This window comes from Giraffa tippelskirchi, chromosome 6, assembly GCF_054371585.1.
Source record: "Giraffa tippelskirchi isolate mGirTip1 chromosome 6, T2T-mGirTip1v1.2.pri, whole genome shotgun sequence".
Lineage (NCBI taxonomy): Eukaryota > Metazoa > Chordata > Mammalia > Artiodactyla > Giraffidae > Giraffa > Giraffa tippelskirchi.
In genome coordinates this window covers 56,023,980-56,043,732 of record NC_137280.1, presented here as the reverse complement: position 1 = coordinate 56,043,732, position 19,753 = coordinate 56,023,980, and the positions used below count along the sequence as shown (strand labels likewise).

At 40.9% G+C, this 19,753-nt stretch overlaps 1 long non-coding RNA gene across 1 annotated transcript; it reads right to left on the bottom strand.

The window, feature by feature from the left end:
* Positions 1–10,475: 10,475 nt before the first annotated feature.
* Positions 10,476–11,899, bottom strand: LOC145509339 (uncharacterized). Its single transcript, XR_014056013.1, has 2 exons — positions 11,844–11,899; positions 10,476–10,902 (listed from the first exon to the last, which is right to left on the bottom strand). It is a non-coding gene; the product is annotated as an uncharacterized LOC145509339 (long non-coding RNA).
* Positions 11,900–19,753: the final 7,854 nt, after the last annotated feature.

Sequence of the window (19,753 nt, the reverse complement as noted above, 5' to 3'; positions counted from 1 at the left end):
CTTCCAGGACCCCAAGCTTTGAGGAAAGACTCAAATTCCGTCTGAGATCCTGGAAACACAGTGAATTTACCATCCCTCCTGCCTCCCACTAGGCATCTTCTTTCTTTCTTAGCTACCTCCTCTCTGGTGGGTTTAGGGGGATCAGAGTTAGCGACAAGAGACAAATGAAAGGATGCCAGGAAAGGGCAACCTTTGGGGTGGAAAACTGTTGTGTTTTGAAGGCAGTATCTAAGCCTCTAGGACACTGGCTGCTGTTGGCCGGATCCCCAAGCATGGGGAGCACCTTGGCAGTGTGTTTCTCCCTCCTGCCCAGAGGAGCCCCTTGTCTTCCTGCTGGGCTGGGGCACCCTGGAGCATCCGCAAGCCCACACGGAGGTGTCCAATTAGTCTTACTCAGTGTGGCTGGCATGGACCATCCAGAATTATTCCACTCTGCTCAGTTATGGAATTACCATTTCTATTTCCAACTGGCAGCAGCTTGTTTCCCTCCCCAGATACATTTCCATCTTAACAAAGCTCTTATCCTGCCAGGCCTTTGCCTAGCATTTTCCGACCTTCTCCCACTTTAGGTAGAATAAAGCCCTACTCCTCACTGGGGCCCCACAGGCTTTCCAGGATCTGATCCAGCTCTACCATCCCCTGGCCCCCTCCTTCCCTCACTAGTTTTCATTTTCTGTAAGCTGGTTCCCTCTCATCATTGGAGCTCAGCTCATCTGAATCTCAGCGGGCCTTTGCTCTCTCTCAGCCTTGCACAGCTTCCTCCCACCCTCTCTGGCTTCCATTTTATCACATTGCCCTTTCAAGTTTTCCCAGAGAAAGAACATTTCACAGGCAGAAATCATGCTTTAGATTGATGTGTTCATTTGTTCATTTTGTTTTCTGGCTCTCTCTTGCCATCAAAATATAATCATTATTAATATTTTGTAGGTTGTTTTCCAGGCTTTTTCTTTTTGGCCTCAAGGCAGGTGGGATCTTCTTAGCTCCCTGACAAGGGATCGAACCCACCATCCACTGCATTGCTGCATTGGAAGGCAAAGTCTTTTTTTTTATGGTCTCTTGCTACGAGTCTTCAGTTTATTTGATTCCAGATATTCTTATTTTAACATACGAGATTCTTCAAAAAGATGGAATTTTTTATTATCGCAGGCATTTTTACCCAGATGAGTATTTTATAGTAGAAAAATGACCGCTTGCACAGAGAGTTTAGCAGTTGGCCATGTAGATAATAGGATTACAATTGCTTCTAGTTAAACAGATAACTATAATACAATAGACTTACTTGTAAAGCTAAACTCATAATTGGTCTCAACTGTAGGGAACTCAACTGTTGCACTTACAGATGTGTTCTTTAGTCATCTGTTACATTTCTTCCTCTGGGAAATGGACTCCATGAGTTTATTACTGGGATCTCTGATACTAGAACTGGAATGAAACTATTCTGGGAATTTGATGAAATCCATAAAAATTCTTCAAGAAAAATGTGCACATATAAATGCATTGAAATTTCTAAATATAATTGGAAGGCAAAGTCTTAACCAGTGGACCTCAAGGGAAGTCCCCAGGTTTTTTTCTATGCATATATTTTAATGAGATTTGGAGTATTCTGTACAGATTTTTACACTGGAAAATTATTTTTACTCAAAATGTTATGTAGATGTTTAGACATATCACAGAAATGATGAATGATGTGAAAAGAAAAGAACCAATACACGTGTGTGTGTGCATGGGATGAAGCAGTGTTAGTCTATCAAGTGGGGAGTTGGTTTCATTAACCATCCAAGATAGTTTTACTAGAAATCTCATGTTGTTGATGAGAGTGAAAATTGGATCAATCTTTCCAGAGAATAATTTTTTTAATGAATTAATTTATTTTAATTGGAGGCTAACTACTTTACAATATTGTGGTGGCTTTTGCCATACGTCGACAGGAATCAGCCATGGGTGTACATGTATCCCCCAGCCTGAACCCCCCTCCCACATCCCTCCCCGCCCCATCCCTTTGGGTTGTCCCAGTGCACCGACTTTGAGTCCCCCGCTTCATGCATTGAACTTGGTCTGGCTATCTATTTCACATGGTAATATACATGTTTCAACACTATTCTCTCAAATCATCCCACCCTCGCCTTCTCCCGCAAAGTACAAAAGTCTGTTCTTTACATCTGTGTCTCTTTTGCTGTCTTGCATATAGGGTTGTCGTTACCATCTTTCCAAATCCCATATATATGCATTAATGTACTATATTGGTGTTTCTCTTTCTGACTTACTTCACTCTGTATAATAGGCTCCAGTTTCATCCACATCATAAGAACTGACTCAAATGTGTTCTTTTTTATAGCTGAGTAATATTCCATTGTGTATATGTACCACAGCTTCCTTATCCATTTGTCTGCTGATGGACATCTAGGTTGCTTCCATGTCCTGGCTATTGTAAACAGTGCTGCAATGAACATTGGGGTACACGTGTCTCTTTCAATCCTGATTTTCTTAGTGTGTATGCCCAGCAGTGGGATTGCTGGCTCATATGGCAGTTCTATTTCCAGTTTTTTAAGAAATCTCCACACTGTTTTCCATAGTAGCTGTACTAGTTTGCATTCCCACCAACAGTGTAACAGTGTAATAGGATTCCCTTTTCTCCATACCCTGTCCAGCATTTATTGTTTGTAGACTTTTTGATGGCAGCCATTCTGACTGGCATGAGATGGTAACTCATTGTGGTTTTTATTTGCATTTCTCTAGAGAATAATTTGAACTTGTATCAAAATTTCAAAAGTTGACATACTTTGAACCAGGGTAAACTCAATCCTAGGAATTTAACCATAGGAAATAATGGGAAAACTACAAAAATGTTCATCACATCTTGGTTTATGAGAGTGAAAATAAGAAACAACAACTTATTTACTTCACAATAAAGGGTCAGTCTGGAGAATTTTAATCTAGGTGTGTGTGCGTGCTCAGTCTTGTGTCTTGTCTGACTTTTTGCGACCCTATGGATTGTAATCTGCCAGGCTTCCCTGTCCATCAGATTCTCCAGGCAAGAATACTGGAGAGGGTAGCCATGCCCTCCTTCAGGAGATCTCCCTGACCCAGTGATTGAACCTGTGTCTCTTGTGTTTCCTGCTCAGCAGACAGATTCTTTACCACTAGAGCCACCTGGGACATCTGCTAGACAAAGCAGTGGTTTTTTATTTTTGCTCATGAGTGTCTTCTGACACCTAATGAGAACTTGAAAGCCAACATTGTTCTTTCTTCAGATTTTTATTGTCCTAGAGTGCCAATTTGCATTTTTGTTATTTATTATTTTCTTGAACCTATTTCATAAGAAAAGTAAATGCTTATAAGCCAAGTGTCTGCATTTTGTGACTTATTTCTGGAAGGCAAAGATACTTCATCTAACCCTTGCCTTTCCTTATGAGTTTTTTGTTCCATTTTGATTTGATTTTCTTTCAGTTCTGCTACATCAATAGACAAAGCTTGAAATATTAGATTCGGGATCTCTTTGTTGGAGAAGCAAACTAAACATCTCTTTTAGCGCCACAGCCCATGAAGGCCCCTGGGGGACAATGTCACCATCTTCCTGCTCATGACTGTTGAGGGCAATAGTCGTATGTTATTACTAAATCTTCTGAGTTGACTGGCTCTGGAGAGGAAGAGAAAGGTGTAAATATTTGAATCTTCCCTGCATGTAACTATCCAACAGTGTCACATCAGCTCAGTGCATCCATGGGTCAGTCCATTTGCATAGAGAATGGGGTTCTGGGAACCAAAGCTGTCAGGAGCGTCAAGTTTGTACATGCAAATAATCTTCTGAGCTTAAAAATATGTCTAGAAGAATGGAGTTCACTTGTATATATCCTCGATGATTGCACTGAATGACACTCACATTTTCATGCTGGTATAGACTTGTGGGGGCTTCCCTCGTGGCTCAGTTGGTAAAGAATCCGCCTGCCAATGTAGGAGATCTGGGTTCAATCCCTTGGTTGCGAAGATACCCTGGAGGAAGAAATGGCAACCCACTCCAGTATTCTTGCCTGGAGAATCCCATGGACCGAGGAATCTGGCAGGCTACAGACCATGGGGTCACACAGAGTCGGACACAACTGAGCATACACACACCATACACACACACACACACACACACACACACACACACACACACACACACACAGACTTGTGGAGTTTTAGAATTGAGGTTTTGTTCTCATCTCTCATTTTATACGTGAAAAATTGGAGGCCCAGAGGGGCCAGTAGCCTGTCAGAGTGCAGGCAGCTGGCTCATGGCAAAGGTGATGCAGAAACACAGGCCTGGGAACTGCATGCCACCTTTGTCTGAACTGCAGACACTTTGTAGTTTGCTGATTATCCAGGTTGGAGGTCACCCAGGGCTTCTGCTTCTCCTCCTGGTTCGGCCTCTGTTTTAACGCATTTGCCAGTTGTACCTAAGATCACTGGGAGGTGACTCATCAGCCAGTCAGTTTTGTCCTCTTAACTGGATTTGGAAAATATTCAATGGGAAGGAGCTTTTCTTTAATATAAAAATAAACTTTTGGCAAGATTCTGTGATTTTTATCTATGCTTCCATCATTTCCTCTCAAGTTAATTTATAATATTTCAATGTATATGTATCTCTTCTCTATCACACCAACATAGATTCATAGCAATATATTACCAGAAATCTCATAATAATCTGATTCCAGATAATATTATTCATTACTGTTCTTCCTCCTATGACATAAGTGAAAGAAATAGAAGACAGTACCCTGCAATCTTGTTCATAATCATACGAAATTTCTTTGTACCACCACAGCCTGGTGTGGGGAATATTCCCTAGAGGAGAGCATGGCAACCCACTCCAGTATTCTTGCCTGGAGAATTCCATGGACAGAGGAGTCCATGGGGTTGCAAAGAGTCAGACACAACTGAGCGACTAAGCACAGCACAGCACCACAGCCTGGGGACTGTTTTTAATCACTGTGCCCAGTAACTGCACAACTCAACAGACATGAGTATGAGCAAACTCCAGGAGATAGTGAAGGACAGAGGAGCCTGGCGTGCTGCAGGCTATGGGTTCACAGAGAGTCAGACAGGATGAGCGACTGAACAACAACAGCAATAGCTGCAGGACCTGAAACCAGTGGCCCTTCCCTGCCCCTCATGTTCTAACAGCGGACGAGGATGCTTGGTCACCTCCTTTCCGTGAAGCCCCTTCTTCCCCTGGGCTTCCAGGATGTCATGTCTTCCTCTCATCTCTTCTGCTGTTCCTCCTCATCTCTCTCACCTTGGACCACACCTCTGTCACATGCAAGCTCATTGGCATCAGACACCAGTTCCACAGTCCCATTCCCAAATCTTTACTTTTAGTTCAGACTTTTGTTCTGAAGTCTAATCATATATTCAGTGCATTTGTTTTGTTTTAAAATCTTTGTGTCATCCTTTTTAAATATTAGTTAATTAATTTATTTTGACTGTGCCACAAGGCATGCAGGATCTTAGTTCCCCGACCAGGGATCAAACCTGCTCCCTACATTGGAAGAGCAGAATCCTAACCACTGGACCACCAGGGCAGTTCCCTATACCCAGTGTTTTATGTGAACTCTCCAAAATGTGCCCAAACACACTCTTGGTTCTCCAAAACTCCTGCACCTGGCAACTTAATCTTCCAGTTGGCTTTGCCCCAAACTCCACTGATTCTTGATTCTTTTCTTTACTCTCACCCCTCAGATTCAATCACCAGGAGATTCTCTTGGTTCTCTCTTCAAAAGATCGAGGATCTGACTGCTTCTTACCCCTCCCCTCCTATACTCTGGTCCAAGACACCACCATCTTCTTCATGAGACTGTTGATGCTTAGCTCTTCTGCCTGCTTGCTCTCCCCTGCTGCCCCTACCAATCTATTGTTGATGCAGCAACCAGAGTGTCATTTTATAGCTCTACTCTAAGTACCTGGTTCCTCTGCTCAGAGCCTCCAATATCATTTATTTCAGGCTGGACTCTTCTCTGGCAAAACCTACACCACAAGATTCAGGTTAAAAAATATGTCACAGTATGGACCCAAACTCTAATCCTGGGGTGGGTAGGGAGGATGAAGGTGTCAGAGAGCGGAAGGTAATGCTGGGTTAAAACACGGCTTCCAGCTGTTTGAAACTTTTTTTGTAAGATTGAATTTTTTTTAAATTGGATGATAATTGCTTTACAGTGTTGTGTTGGTTTTCCCCTACATCAATATGAATCAGCCACAAGTATACATATGCCACCTCCCTCTTGGACCTCCCTCCCCACCCCTTCCCATTCCTGTAGGTTGTTTGACTCTTTGATGGTAGAGTTTTTATGCTTCTAGCCAATGATTTTAAGTTTCCACCTGTTATAGAACCACTGGGAATCATGATGACTTCCTCATCCCTTTGCTTCTTTTTCTTGAATTTGTCCTTTAGTGACCTAAACTGATAGCAAGTCCTTGGAGCCAAACATTGGGTCAGACAGCCCATCAGAACCTGTGCCCGGGAGGCCTGGCCGTGGATGATGGAGTCACAGAGCTTTGCTGTGGATTCTGCTGCCCTCTCTGGGGTGGAAATGTTTCTGACTTTGTACATGTTATTTATTTAATTTGGAATAACTCAGATTTTGCTAAATATGGTGGCAGCTTGCTGCAGTGATGGAGAGACATCAAAGAAATGGAGCAGTCTTCTATTAGGGTCTTTGGACCTAAAATTACACTGGCTGTGAAGTTTCTTTTTTTGAAAATGTACCTTCTGAAAGTAGAAGTGATATTATAAATCTTTTCAAAAATACATACTCCATATATAAACTTTATGACATTCCTGTATAACTAAACTCAAAACGTACTGTTTGCATCTACTCTGTTTAAAATATCATGTAACGGTAGAAAGTCTTGCTTTGTGTGTATCTACAAATGTTCCCCTACTTGTCAGAGCAACCCTCGCTTTTTTTTTTTCTTTTTCAACTATGAAAGATGGGAGAATGGAGTGAGAGGTTAGGGTTAGCAGATGTAAGCAATTATTATAGAATGTATAAACAATAAGGTCCTACTGTAGAACATGGGAAACTATATTCAATATCCTGTGATAAAATATAATGGAAAAATATGAAAAACAATGTATATATGTGTATAACTGAGTCACTTTGCAGCACTTTAACAGCTTATCTTTTAGAATTTGAAATAGCTCAATTGGAAATTCTCACCTCCACTAACTTTTTTCTTAGTAATGCTTCCTAAGGCCTTCTTGATATCCTGCTCCAGATGAGTGACCACACCATCGTGGTTATTGGGGTCATTAAGACATTGTTTGTATAGTTCTGTGTATTCTTGCCAATTTGTCTTAATCTCTACTGTGTCTCATTATAGAATCATAAATGAGATCAAAGTTGATGTCTGCTCATTCCACTGGCTTTTTCCATGCAGTAAAATGTCTTAGAAACTTTAAATGTCAGTACAAATAAGTCTACTTTATTCTTTTTTTAATTTCTTGGAAACTTTAAATGTCAGTACAAAGAAATGTACCTTACTTTTTCTGGTGGTGAAGGTTGTGGCATACTGTTACACTGTACTTTATTAACTGTTTCTTTGGTGACAAATGTGCAGTGCTTTTCAAATTATTTTACCTCTACTATAATTTCGAAAAGTTGAATTGTTAGCTTTGTTTTTTAATCTTTAGATTTTAATCTATCTGATTTTATGTTTGATATAATATGCTTACTCAACCATACATTAAACAGCATGTCTTTCTTTATCAATTGAAATGCTACTTTATTATATTTTACAATAGTATGCCTAGTTCTTCTCATTTTCTTGTTTTTCTATTGCTATTCCAAGACAACACTATTTTAATGATTAAATAATTATTAAATGTTTGATTATCTGCTGTAGCAAGTTTTCCCTAGAAGTATTCAGATTGTTCTTGCCAGTTGCTTTATTTCCTTAATGAGCTAGACATCACTTGTCAAAATATGGAGTCATTTGAGAGTCTTCAGTTTGAGAGATTAATTTGTTAGAAGCATTGACTTTTTAGCATATTGAGCCTCCCATAATAATAATGGTGTGTCTCTATTTTTTTCTGGTTTTCTTTGCTGTCCTTCAATAAAGTTTTCTTTATAGTGGCCTTGCAAGTTTATTTTTAGTTACATTCCTAGGTATACTCCTGTTTTGCTCTCATAAATGGGGTTCTCTTCCTATTACTTTTCATAGTAGGCTATGGCTGTTATATGGGTTTCCCATGTAGCTCAGCTGGTTAAGAACCTGCCTACAAAGCAGGAGACCCCAGTTCAATTCCTGGGTCGGGAAGTTCCTCTGGAAAAGGGATATGCTACCCACTCCAGTATTCTTGGGCTTCCCTGGTGGCTCAGATGGTAAAGAATCTGACTGCAATGTGGGAGACCTGGGTTCAACCTCTGGATTGGGAAGATCCCCTGGAGGAGAGCATGACAACCCACTTCAGTATTCTTGCCTGGAGAATTCCATGGACAGAGAAGCCTGGCGCTGCAGTCCATGGGATCACAAAGAGTCAGACATGGCTGAGCGACTAAGCACAGCACAGCATGGCTGTTACATAGGAGAATTACTGTTTTCTTCGCATGTTTATTTTACTTCTCATTAAGAAACAGACCTGTTCCAAAGAACTTCTAAATTATATGCAAAAAGTTATATGGGTCACAAAGAGTTGGACACAACTGAGAAACTTTCACTTTCACTTTATGTGATCTACTCTATAAATTACTTTCAGCCTTAAAAGTTTCAAGAAAGCTTATCATGGTCATTAGGGATCATTGATGGAGCAACTTAGTTATTGTGACTGTTATGGGACTTCCCAGGTGGCGCCAGTGATAAAGGATCTGCCTGCCAATGCAGGAGACTCAAGAGATGCGGATTCAATCCCTGATGGGGAAGATCCTCTGGATTAGGGAATGGCAGGTCACTCCAGTATTCTTGCCATGTCTGGAGACGCTGTGGATGAGATTGCATGCTAGGGGAGTGCCTGAAGCTTCTGACATGTCCAGGAGCTGCACTCACTATGTAGAAGGCCCTTCCCACTTCTCATCTTCTGCTTTCATCACTCCATCCCAACTTATTCTCTCCCTCCTTTTTCTTTTTTTTTTCCCATTAATTTTTATAGGAGCATTCTTGCTTTATAATGCTGTGTTAGTTTCCGTGGTACAGCAAAGTGAATCAGTCATACATATACATATATTCTCTCTTTTTTAGATTTCCTTCCCATTTAGGTTGCCACAGAGCATTGAGTAGAGTTCCCTGTGCTATACAGAAGATTTTCATAAGTTATTTATTTTATACATAGTATCAATAGCATATGTATGTCAGTCCCAATCTCCCAATTCATCCCACCTCCCCTTCCGCACCTTGATATCCATATATTTGTTCTCTATGTCTGTGTCTCTATTTCTGCTTTGTAAATAAGATCATCTAAATCATTTTTGCAGATTCCACATATACATGTTAGTATATGATATTTGTTTTTCTCTTTCTGACTTACTTTGCTCTGTATAACTCTAGGTCCATCCACGTTTCTACAAGTGACCCAGTTTTGTTCCTTTTATGGCTGAGTAATATTCTGTTGTACATATGTACCACATCTTCTTTATCCATCTCTCCCTCCCTTTAGGGGTCAGCTTACAAGTGCTGCCTTATGGGAAGCCCTCATGGTACTTCCAGAACTGAAGGGGTCAGCTCTCTTCTTTCGCACATGCTAAGGAATGTATACACTGTCTATGCCTGATCACCACCTTCTGTAAGAGCTAGTGAGCTCCCACAAGCCTGCCTTTGCTCAGTGAATCTTCTGATCTTGGCATTTTCAAAAGAATAACAGTGCTGTACCAGCTGTTATGTAAATGCCATCTCCTGGCATAACGAACATCACAGAGTTGGCATGGCAAATTCTTTCCATTCTTACATTCAGTGGAACACCTAGGGCAATTGCCTTTACCTTTGGTTATCCATCAGTTTGGCTTTACATAGGGAGAAAAATGGAAACTTTCCCCCAAAGTTCAATACTGAGCTCAGAATTAACTAACTTTCAACAAGAAATTTCAGGTGAAGGAAGTTAATTTCACTCATGAAGTAGATGAGTTTCCTGTAAATATATTTTAAAAAGTGAAGCCTTGTTTTCCCATGGTACCTAAATAAGGATGAAATGAAGCTCTTTGATCATTTAGGGTTGTCTGTGTGTTTGTTTGCAGGTTTCTGTTGAAAGAAGGATGCACTCTGACAAGCACTGAAAGCTATTGGCAATAGCATGAAAACGATGATTAGTTTTTGAGCTTTCAGGCAAGAATATTATTGAATTAAAAAACCCAGTGCATCACTGTGAGCAAATCTGATTGTCGGAATAATTATAATAGGCTGAGCTGCCACCCAGCCTCTCAGATGTCCAGGAAGAAGTGATTTTCCCTCCAGCCTAATTTTTGAAATGTTTGTTTTCATTTTTCTCCCAATAAAACAAGAAACAATTGTATGACTCAGTTCCAATATTCTTGTATTTATTATCAACATATTTCACCCAGTCTCACCTGGCAGTGTGTCAGATTTACGTAATCAGCGACTGTCAAGTCTTGTTGACTTGTGGGTCTTGGAAACCACAGTCTTCACTTGGTGTCCCCCCAGGGTACACGCAGCTTATTGCTTCCTATGTTTTACTGTTGGGTGCAAGAGAACTTGGACTGTGCTGTTGATTGTATTTTAATGAGAGAAAAAAAAAAACAATTGGAGGAAAGGGAGTGACTGAATGCGCCACTGGGATTGTATGGGAACCGTCCCTCCTGATTAGGTTTTGTTTATTGCCCCAAATGTGCCACATCTCAAGCGCATTCTGCTCAGGTATGATTTATGAGGTCTCCTCTCATGCAGGGTCCCATCTTGGTGACTTCTTCCAAAACGTTCCTGTATGATGAATTAAGAATCATTGGCACTTAACACCCTCCTCTAGAGTCTGTATAGCACTCTGTAAGTTCGTGCCATTTATTTGTTAATATTTTTTGTCAAAAATGCACAGGAGGTGTTTAGCATTATATGTGGTGGCTGTGTACTGCCCTCAGGGCAATACATGCCCAATACATGACCAGTGCATGAGTTCAGCATGATGCTGGGCAGTAATCAGCGTCCCCTGGGACCTGGAACCAGGCTGACAGCTAACGGTATAATGAGATGCCTTCAAGTGTATTGTAGGTGCTCTGTTTCTCTCTCAGTTACCCCAGCCCTTCCCATATCCTATAGACCAGAGTCCCCCGAGGCCCCCAGCCCATCACCATGACAACCCTCCTGGCTGCCTGCCCCCTGGGGGACCCAATTGTTTCAACTTATTCTCTCTCTGTGACCTCCCATTTCCTCCCCAAGAAAGTGCAGACTGGTGAGGTTGTGTGTTTTTAGCTCACTAGATGCTTCTTCACACTTCTGTAACTCTGAAGTCTAGGACAGAGGGTTGTTGGTCATTCAGTGGGCAGGACCTATTCTATTTCCTCATATTTTTACTTATTTTTATTTTTTTAAGGCCAAGAAACATTTTTAATACTTAACCTTGTATAGTTATATAGTAGCAACAATGATAAAATGAAATATATGAAAATATATGTTTTACAATAACTTAAAAAATTATCTAATGCCACATTGTGAGGAATTTCCTTCTGTTCCTTATGCTACACTTCCTTCTACGTTTGGAATTTTTTTTTTTTTGGCATCCTCGCGGTACTAAGGGTACCAGCAAGTGAATACTCATCTTCTGTGAGAATATACCTGACTCTGTTCACACAGAGATGGTTCCATAAATGACAGACAATGAAAGTTCTTAGGTGCATGTATCAACTCTAACCTTCAAATTAGCTCACCTACTTTTTGGCACAGATATCTTGATCTAGGGATCAGAAAGAACCTTGGATGTAGTTACCTAGCAACAAGCTTTAAATTAGAATGAGGCTAAGTAGTTTGCCCAGAATTCAAATGACACTTGGCCAGGATTAAACCAAAACCCAATGGCTTTAAAAGTCCCATAAGTCTAGATTGCTTTCTTATGTACAAATAAACATAATGCTTCAAAGAGGATCCATCATCTCTTGATGATGCCTGAGCCTTTACTCCATTTGAAACCTTCTCTGTGGTTGACTGTGTTTCTTTTTCTCATTGTCTCCAGTCCACCTGCCCCCCTCTTCCCTCTGATCCTTACTCCCTCCTCTCACATCGGTTTGTCCTTCCAGCTTTGTCCTCAGTCCCTCTCATTTATGCTGCCACCACGTCTTTAAAAATCAGTCCACAACGATAAAATGCAAGCTAACTTGGCTTAGACTTTTAAGTTCCTGTTTCCAGTTCTCCGCACATTGGCATTTCCAATGAATGTAATTCTCAGGTTCCTAAAGTTCATGGCTAAGACCATAGTGCCACCAGGAGCTCAGTGGGATTGAGAGGGCAGGATTCATGAACATAGTCATAATCTCGTCTGCTCGCCTGTGACCTGGAACACATGTTTCTTGAGAGTTGTTAGGAAGGATGCCCTCTTCTCCCATGTTTCTGTCTGTGCTGGGTACCCAGCTGTGTGCAGGCAGGCATGCAGGAACAGGCTGTAGCCTTCCTTTTTCTCTGAATTGTTCTCAGAACCAGCAAGGGTACCTGTTCCTGTAAGAACTGGGGAAACGTGATTGCTGATTCCTTCTGAGGGTGCAAAATTAGAGTTCTGGTTATTTGACCATATTCTTTGCCCTGTTAATGGAGTGATCTAGTGTTCTCATTGGAACAGAGTCTGGTGCTGGGAAAAATCGAAGGCAAAAGGAGAAGAGGGCGGCAGAAGATGAGATGGTTGGATGGCATCACAGATTTGATGGACATGAACCTGGGCAAACTCAGGAGATAGTGAGGGTCAGGAAGGCCTACCTAGTATGCTACAGTCCATGGGATCACAGAGAGTCGGACACGACTGAGAGACTGAACAGCAAAAACAGGATTTCCTTTAGGCTTCCCAGCTGGCTCAATGGCAAAGAATCCGCCTGCCAATGCAGGAGACATAGGAGATCTTGGTTGGGAAGATCCCCTGGAGAAAGGAATGGCAACCCACTCCAGTGTTCTTGCCTAGAGAATCCCATGGTCAGAGGAGCCTTGCTGGCTATAGTCCATGGAGTCACAAAGAGTTGGACACAACTGAGCAACTTCTCATGCACACAGGATTTCCACTGTATAGGTGTACCACTGCTTCACCTACTGATGGACATCTAAATCATTTCCAGGTTTGGGCTTATGCAAATCCAGCTGCCACAAACACCTGTGTACAGCTTTGGTTTGAACATGAATTTCTGTTTCTCTGGGATAAATACTCAGAAGTGCAATTGCTGGACTCTACGATTGTGGAATGTGTTGTTTTTAAACTTCCAAACTGTGTTTCAGAGTAGCTGTACAATTTTACATCACCCCTGCCCCCCCAGCAATGTATGAATGATCCAGTTTCCCTACATTCACATCAGCATTTGGTGTTGTCATTATTATTTATTTTAGCCATTCTGTATGGTGCATAGAGATATCTCATTGTGGTTTTGATTTGCATTTCCTAATGGCTAATGATGGTGAACACATTTCCATGTGATTATTTGCCATCTGTGTATTCTTTTTAGTGAAGTGTCTCTTTATTTCTTTCAACCATTTAAAAATAAATTATTTTAATTTTATTTTCTTTATTTTTTGGCTGCACCTTGTGGCACGCAGGATCTTAGTTCCCCTACCAGGGAGCGAACCTGTGCTCCTTACATTGGGAGCTCAGAGTCTTAACTACTGGACCACCTGGGAAGTCCCTCAATCATTTTCTAACTCAGTTGTTTATTTTACTGTTGAGTTTTGAGAGGGCTTTATATATTTTAGGTACTTGTCTTTTGTTGAATACGTAGTATACAAATATTTTCTCCTCATCTGTAGTAGCTTTCATTCATTCCTTTAATTTTTCTGATGGAGCAAAAATTTTGATTTTTATGAAGTCCAATTTATTAGTTTTTGTTTTTATGTATTGTGCTTTTGGTGCCTTAGAACTCTTTTTGCCACTATATCTCAAGATGTTCTTCTACTTTTTTCCTGAAAGGTTTATAGTGTTATGCTTTACTTTAAAACTCAGCGATCCATTTTGAGTTAATTTTTGGTGGGGAAGTGAAGTTTAGGTAAAGATTCATTTTCTTTTGCCCATGAGTGTTCAATTTTTTTAGTGAAATGCTATCTGTAGGTTTTTTCTAGATGCTTGGACTAAAGCAGACTCTTTTCCCATATAGGCCATTACAGAGTTTTGAGTAGAGTTCCCTGTGCTATACTACTGCTGCTGCTGCTGCTGCTAAGACACTTCAGTCGTGTCTGACTCTTTGTGACCCCATGGACTGCAGCCCACCAGGCTCCTCCGTCCATGGGATTTTCCAGACAAGAGTACTGGAGTGGGGTGCCATTGCTTCCTCTGGTCAGTTCTGCTAGAGGTTTGCCAATTTTATTGATTTTTTTAATGAACCAACGGGTTTTTTTCATGAATTTTCTCTTTTTCTGCTTTCAATTTTACCAGTTTCTGTTTATTACTTACTTCCTTAAGCACTCTTTGTGCTTACTTTATCCCTCTCTTTCTAGGTTCTAGAGGTAGAATCTTAGATGCTCAATTTGATAATTTCCCTCTAATGTAAGCATTTTGTGCCATTTCTCTCTGCATTAATTTAGGTGTGTCTTACAAATTAAGAAATAGTGTTTTCATTTTCATCCAATTTAATGTATTTTTTAATTCATTTAGACATCCCCTTTGACCCACAGATTATTTATAAATTCATTGTTACTTTCCACAGGCTTCCCAGGTGGCACTAGTGGTTAAGAATCCACTTGGATTCTATCTCTGAGCCAGGAAGATCCCCTGGAGGAGGGCATGGCAACCCACTTCAGTATTCTTGCCTGGGAAATCCCATGGACAGAGGAGCCTGGTGGGCTACAGTCCATGGCGTCGCAAGAGTCAGACACAACTGAGCAACTAAGCATACATACACTTGCCACATATTTGGAGATTTTCCTGTTATCCATCTCATTGATTCTGTTGTAGTCAGAGAACACATTGTATGGTTTCAATTCTTTTAAATATATTGACGTCTGTCCTATGGCTCAGGGTGTGATCTAATGTTCATAGATATTTCATGGATATTTTAAAAGAACGTGTCTTCTTGTCTTATGGAGTTGGATGTGACCCAGACCAATATTTGCTTTGCAGCAATCCCAACAGTTACATCATGGCCTCGCAAACTGAAGTCTTTGGAAATGTTGGAAAGAAAAGTAGGTATAACACCATCTCTGATTTGGATGTAAGCAGGATATAAGGCATAATTAACTAACATAAACATGGGAAATTTTATGAGTATTTTAAATAATTTTGTAAGGAATTCATTTAACTTTCAAGCAAATCAAATTTGTTTAAAAATGTGGTCCATCTATACAATGGAATATTGCTCAGTCTTAACAAGGCAGGAAATTATTTATTTACTATAAATTTATTTATGGCTGGACTGAGTCTTTCTGGCTGTGTGTGGGCTTTCTCTAGTTGTGGTGGGTGCACTTCTCATCGTGGTGGCTCCTCTTGTCTTGGAGTATGGGCTCTAGAGCCCGCAGGCTCAGTAGTTGTGGTGAACCAGCTTAGTTGCCCCTCGGTACGTGGGATCTTCCCAGATCAGGGATCAAACCGTATCCCCTGCATTGGTAGGCAGATTCTGAATCACTGGACCAGCAGGAAAGTCCTCAAACAAGTCAAATTTAAAGATAAAAAGCAGAAGGATGCAACTACATGACTTAGAAGGCATATTATCTATTTATATCAGAACTAAAATAAATCCATCAATAATTGTGCATTAAATTCATGCTTAGCACACAGAGAGGAGAAAGAAAAATATGTTTGGAAACTCAGATTGCACAAGTAGATTGTTGAATGATGCACAGTAAGTTGACATCCCAAGCTGTTGCCTGGATACAGACAGCACTCTAAATTAATGGTGACCATCCGCCAACAACTCAGAAAACTTAAATAAAAACTGAATCAAACAAATTTAGCCAATTTGAAATTATACCTTATCCTAAAACATTGGACACTTGTTTATTAAGACATCAATCCTCTAGCTGTCCTTCCCCCTTCCAGGGAAATTAATCCTCAAAACAACCCCAGACTGGTCTCCCACTGCCAGGGACCGCTCGTGTCCACAATGCTTGCCCTTTCCTCACTGTCCTTTCTGCAAATTCTACCCATCTTAATGCTCCCTCCCCATGAAAACTTCTGCACCCCCTGTCATTCTGTGATGTCCTCAGATTTGTGGGCTGCTACCTACTCCTCTCTAGGCACCAGGAGATGCTTCTCACCAGATGCCCAGGGCTTGCCTCTTGGAGGAAACTCTCTGTTACTTAGTACAGTGATGCTGTGTTTCTCTGACTGCTCTCTGCACTTCTAGGGGGACATGCATATGGTTCTCATCCTCTCTCAAGGACTATAAGATCTTGGAGAGCAGATCTATTTGTTGTTATATTCATGAACACAGCAGGAAGCACAATTGGGGGAGACTGGTGTGAAACAGAATGGGGATGGGAGCCTGGTTGATCAGAAGTCTCTCCCAGTAAGACTCATCTGGGTTTGGGGTGAGGAGTTGGGATTTCTGGAGGAGTCCCCTAGACTGTCACCTTGTGTAGACATTCATTTCACCATGACACTTCCAGCCTTGCAGAGAGCAGGTAGTTTACTAAATATTTCTTACACGAATGAATCCATGAGGCAAAAAGTGCATGGGTTGTAAGGAAAACTGCAAGCTTTCCTGTGGTTCATTTTACAGGTGGGAAGCCGTAAAATGACATGAGTGATGGGGTGGGTTCCGGTCAAGGAGGCGCTACCTGCCAGGAAGCTGGTTGGCATGGAGGAAGGATGGCTGAGGATAATGGAGTGAGGGCAGAAGTTGGGGCAGAGGTGCAGTCGTACTGATGACCTGGGATTTGCACCAGGGCCAGAGTCCAGCAGGGCAAGTCTAATGGCAGCAAGAAGGAACAGAAAGCCATTCCAACAGACCCAGCCCAAGAATGGGCAGATAGTTGGAGAGAAGGCAAGAAATTTGAGAAAATCAGTATGTTTTGATAATTGATTAGATATAGATGGGGAGGAAGGACTGAAATAAACAATGATCACTTTTTAAAGAAAAATTACTTCACTGAAGTATCATTGATTTACAAAGTTGTGCTAATTTCTGCTATACAGTAAAGTGACTCAGTTACACATATATATGTATTCTTATTCAAATTTTTTCCATTATGCTTTATTACAGAATAGTGAATATACATTGATATATGTATATTCAATATACATATTGAATATATGTGTATTCAATACACAATATTGAATATATGTGTATTCAATACACAATATTGAATATATTGTGCTATACTGTAGGACCTTCCTGTTTATTCATTTTTTTTCTGGGGGCCACTTTTCGAGGGATGTGGGATCTTAGTTTCCTGATCAAGGGATGGAACCTGTGTCCTCTGCACTGGAAGCATGGAGTCTTAACCACTGAACCACCAAGAAAGTCCTTATTCATTCTTTTACCTTATATTGAAATATAGTCGATTAAAAATGTTGTATTAGTTTCAGGTATTCTGCAAAGTGATTCAGTTATACATAGATGTGTATCTCGGAGAAGACAATGACATCCCACTCCAGTACTCTTGCCTGGAGAATCCCAGGGATGGAGGAGCCCGGTAGGCTGCCGTCTCTGGGGTTGCACAGAGTCGGGCACGACTGAAGTAACTTAGCAGCAGCAGCAGCAGACATGTATCTGTTCTTTTTCAAGTTCTTTCCCTGTTTAGGTTATTACAGAATATTGAGCAAAGTTCTCTGCACTATTCAGTAGGTCCTTGTTATTTATCCATTTTTATATCACAGTTTGCATCTGCTAGTCCCAAACTCCCAATATGTCCAACCTCCATCCTTTACCTTAGCAACCACATGTCAGTTCTCTACCTCTGTGAGTCTAAAACGATGATCATTTACATGGTGGTTTCATTAAGTTAAGAGGAGAGAAAAGGAGCACTTTGATGGGGGCAGGTGGTGACAGGTATGACAGAGTTGGAGAAAGACCTACCTGGACTGGAGGCTACAACAGTGTGTGCTGCATAAATGATTGCTGGCTCGAATTAAACGTTAAAGAAGTCAGATGTTCTCTACCTTTTCTTCATCTATGAGTCACTGGAAGCAGTGAAGTGCTGGATGCCAAGGCCAATGTATGCCCATTAAAATAAGCCCTTTAGAGCAGGTTTTGATCAAATGAGCAACAGGATGATGTGGTGTGATGTGTTTGACATCTTTAAGGTAAATGTCAAGGTATGAGCTTGAATGTAGTCACTTGATGGATCAGAGATAAAGGTTCTGCTTGATACAGGCTCCCTGTCTACCTCAGAGCTCCTAGGGAGGGCAGCAGGTAGCCAGTCAAAACCTGTCTGATGAGGGAAGCATATGGTTTTTAACGTCCTTGTACAGGGCAGCCAGACCATCATTAAGCCACGGACAATCTCAATTTCCTTTCAGAGCCCCAGAAGACAGACTCACTAACTTTTCAAGAACATTTCTCCTTTGTAACCTTCACAGAAATGCCAGCAATTATAGAAAAGGTGAGCCCACAGACCCAATGGTCTGAAGACAGACATGGCACCAAGAGCCTTTGGAAGGATAGAATTTGTTGAAACTTAACATAAGAATTTAAATATATTTCTTTTTAAAACCAAAGTATAGTTGATTCACAATATTATAGGAGTTTTAAGAACAACACAGTGATTTGATCTTTTGAGAGATTATACTCATTTAAAGTTATTATAAAATATTGGTTGTATTCCCTGTGCTGTACAATACACCCTTAGGGCTTATTTATCTTATCCTAGTAGTTTGTGCCTCTTAATCCCCTTCTCTTATCTTGCCCCTGATGCCACCCTTTTCCCCACTGGTAACCCCTAGTTCTTCTCCCACAGGGAGAAGGGCCCCAAGGCTCTGTTTATTTATTTATTTTCATCACTAAGCAGCATATTGGATCTTAGCTCCCCGATCAAGGATCAAATCCCTGCCCCCAGCAGTGATATCTCAGAGTCTTAACCACTGGACCACCAGGGAAGTCCCTCTTTATTTGTTTTATTTTATTGGAGTGTAGTTTTTATACAATGTTGTGTTAGTTTCAGGGATACAGCAAAGTGACTCAGTTCCACTTGCACCTATATATGCTTTTCTAGATTCTTTTCTCATGTAAGTTATCACAGAATATTTAGTAGTGTTCTTGTTGCTTAGCTACCTTATGTATAGTAGGTGCATGTAAGTTCATTCCAAGCTTCTGATTCATCCCTTCCTGTTTGTTTATTTATTTATTTATTTCACATTTTATTTACTTATTTTAACTTTTTATTTTACTTATTTTAATTTTAAAAGCATTGCTGCGTGGGCTTTTCTCTAGTTACGGCGAGCATGTTCTACTCTTGCTGTAGTGCCTGGGCTTCTTTAGTTCAGCATGAGGGCTCAGTAGTAGCAGTTCCGGGACTCTAGAGCACACGCTCAGTAGTTGTGGCACACTGGCTTAGTTGCTCTGGGGCACGTGGAATCTACCGGAATCAGGGATGGAACCTACATCTTCTGCATTGGCAGGTGGATTCTTTACCACTGAGTCACCAGGGAAGCCTTGTTTGTTTATTTTAAAACTTATTTTCTCTCTTGTTCAGATTAGAAATGTCCTATTTTTCCCTTTTT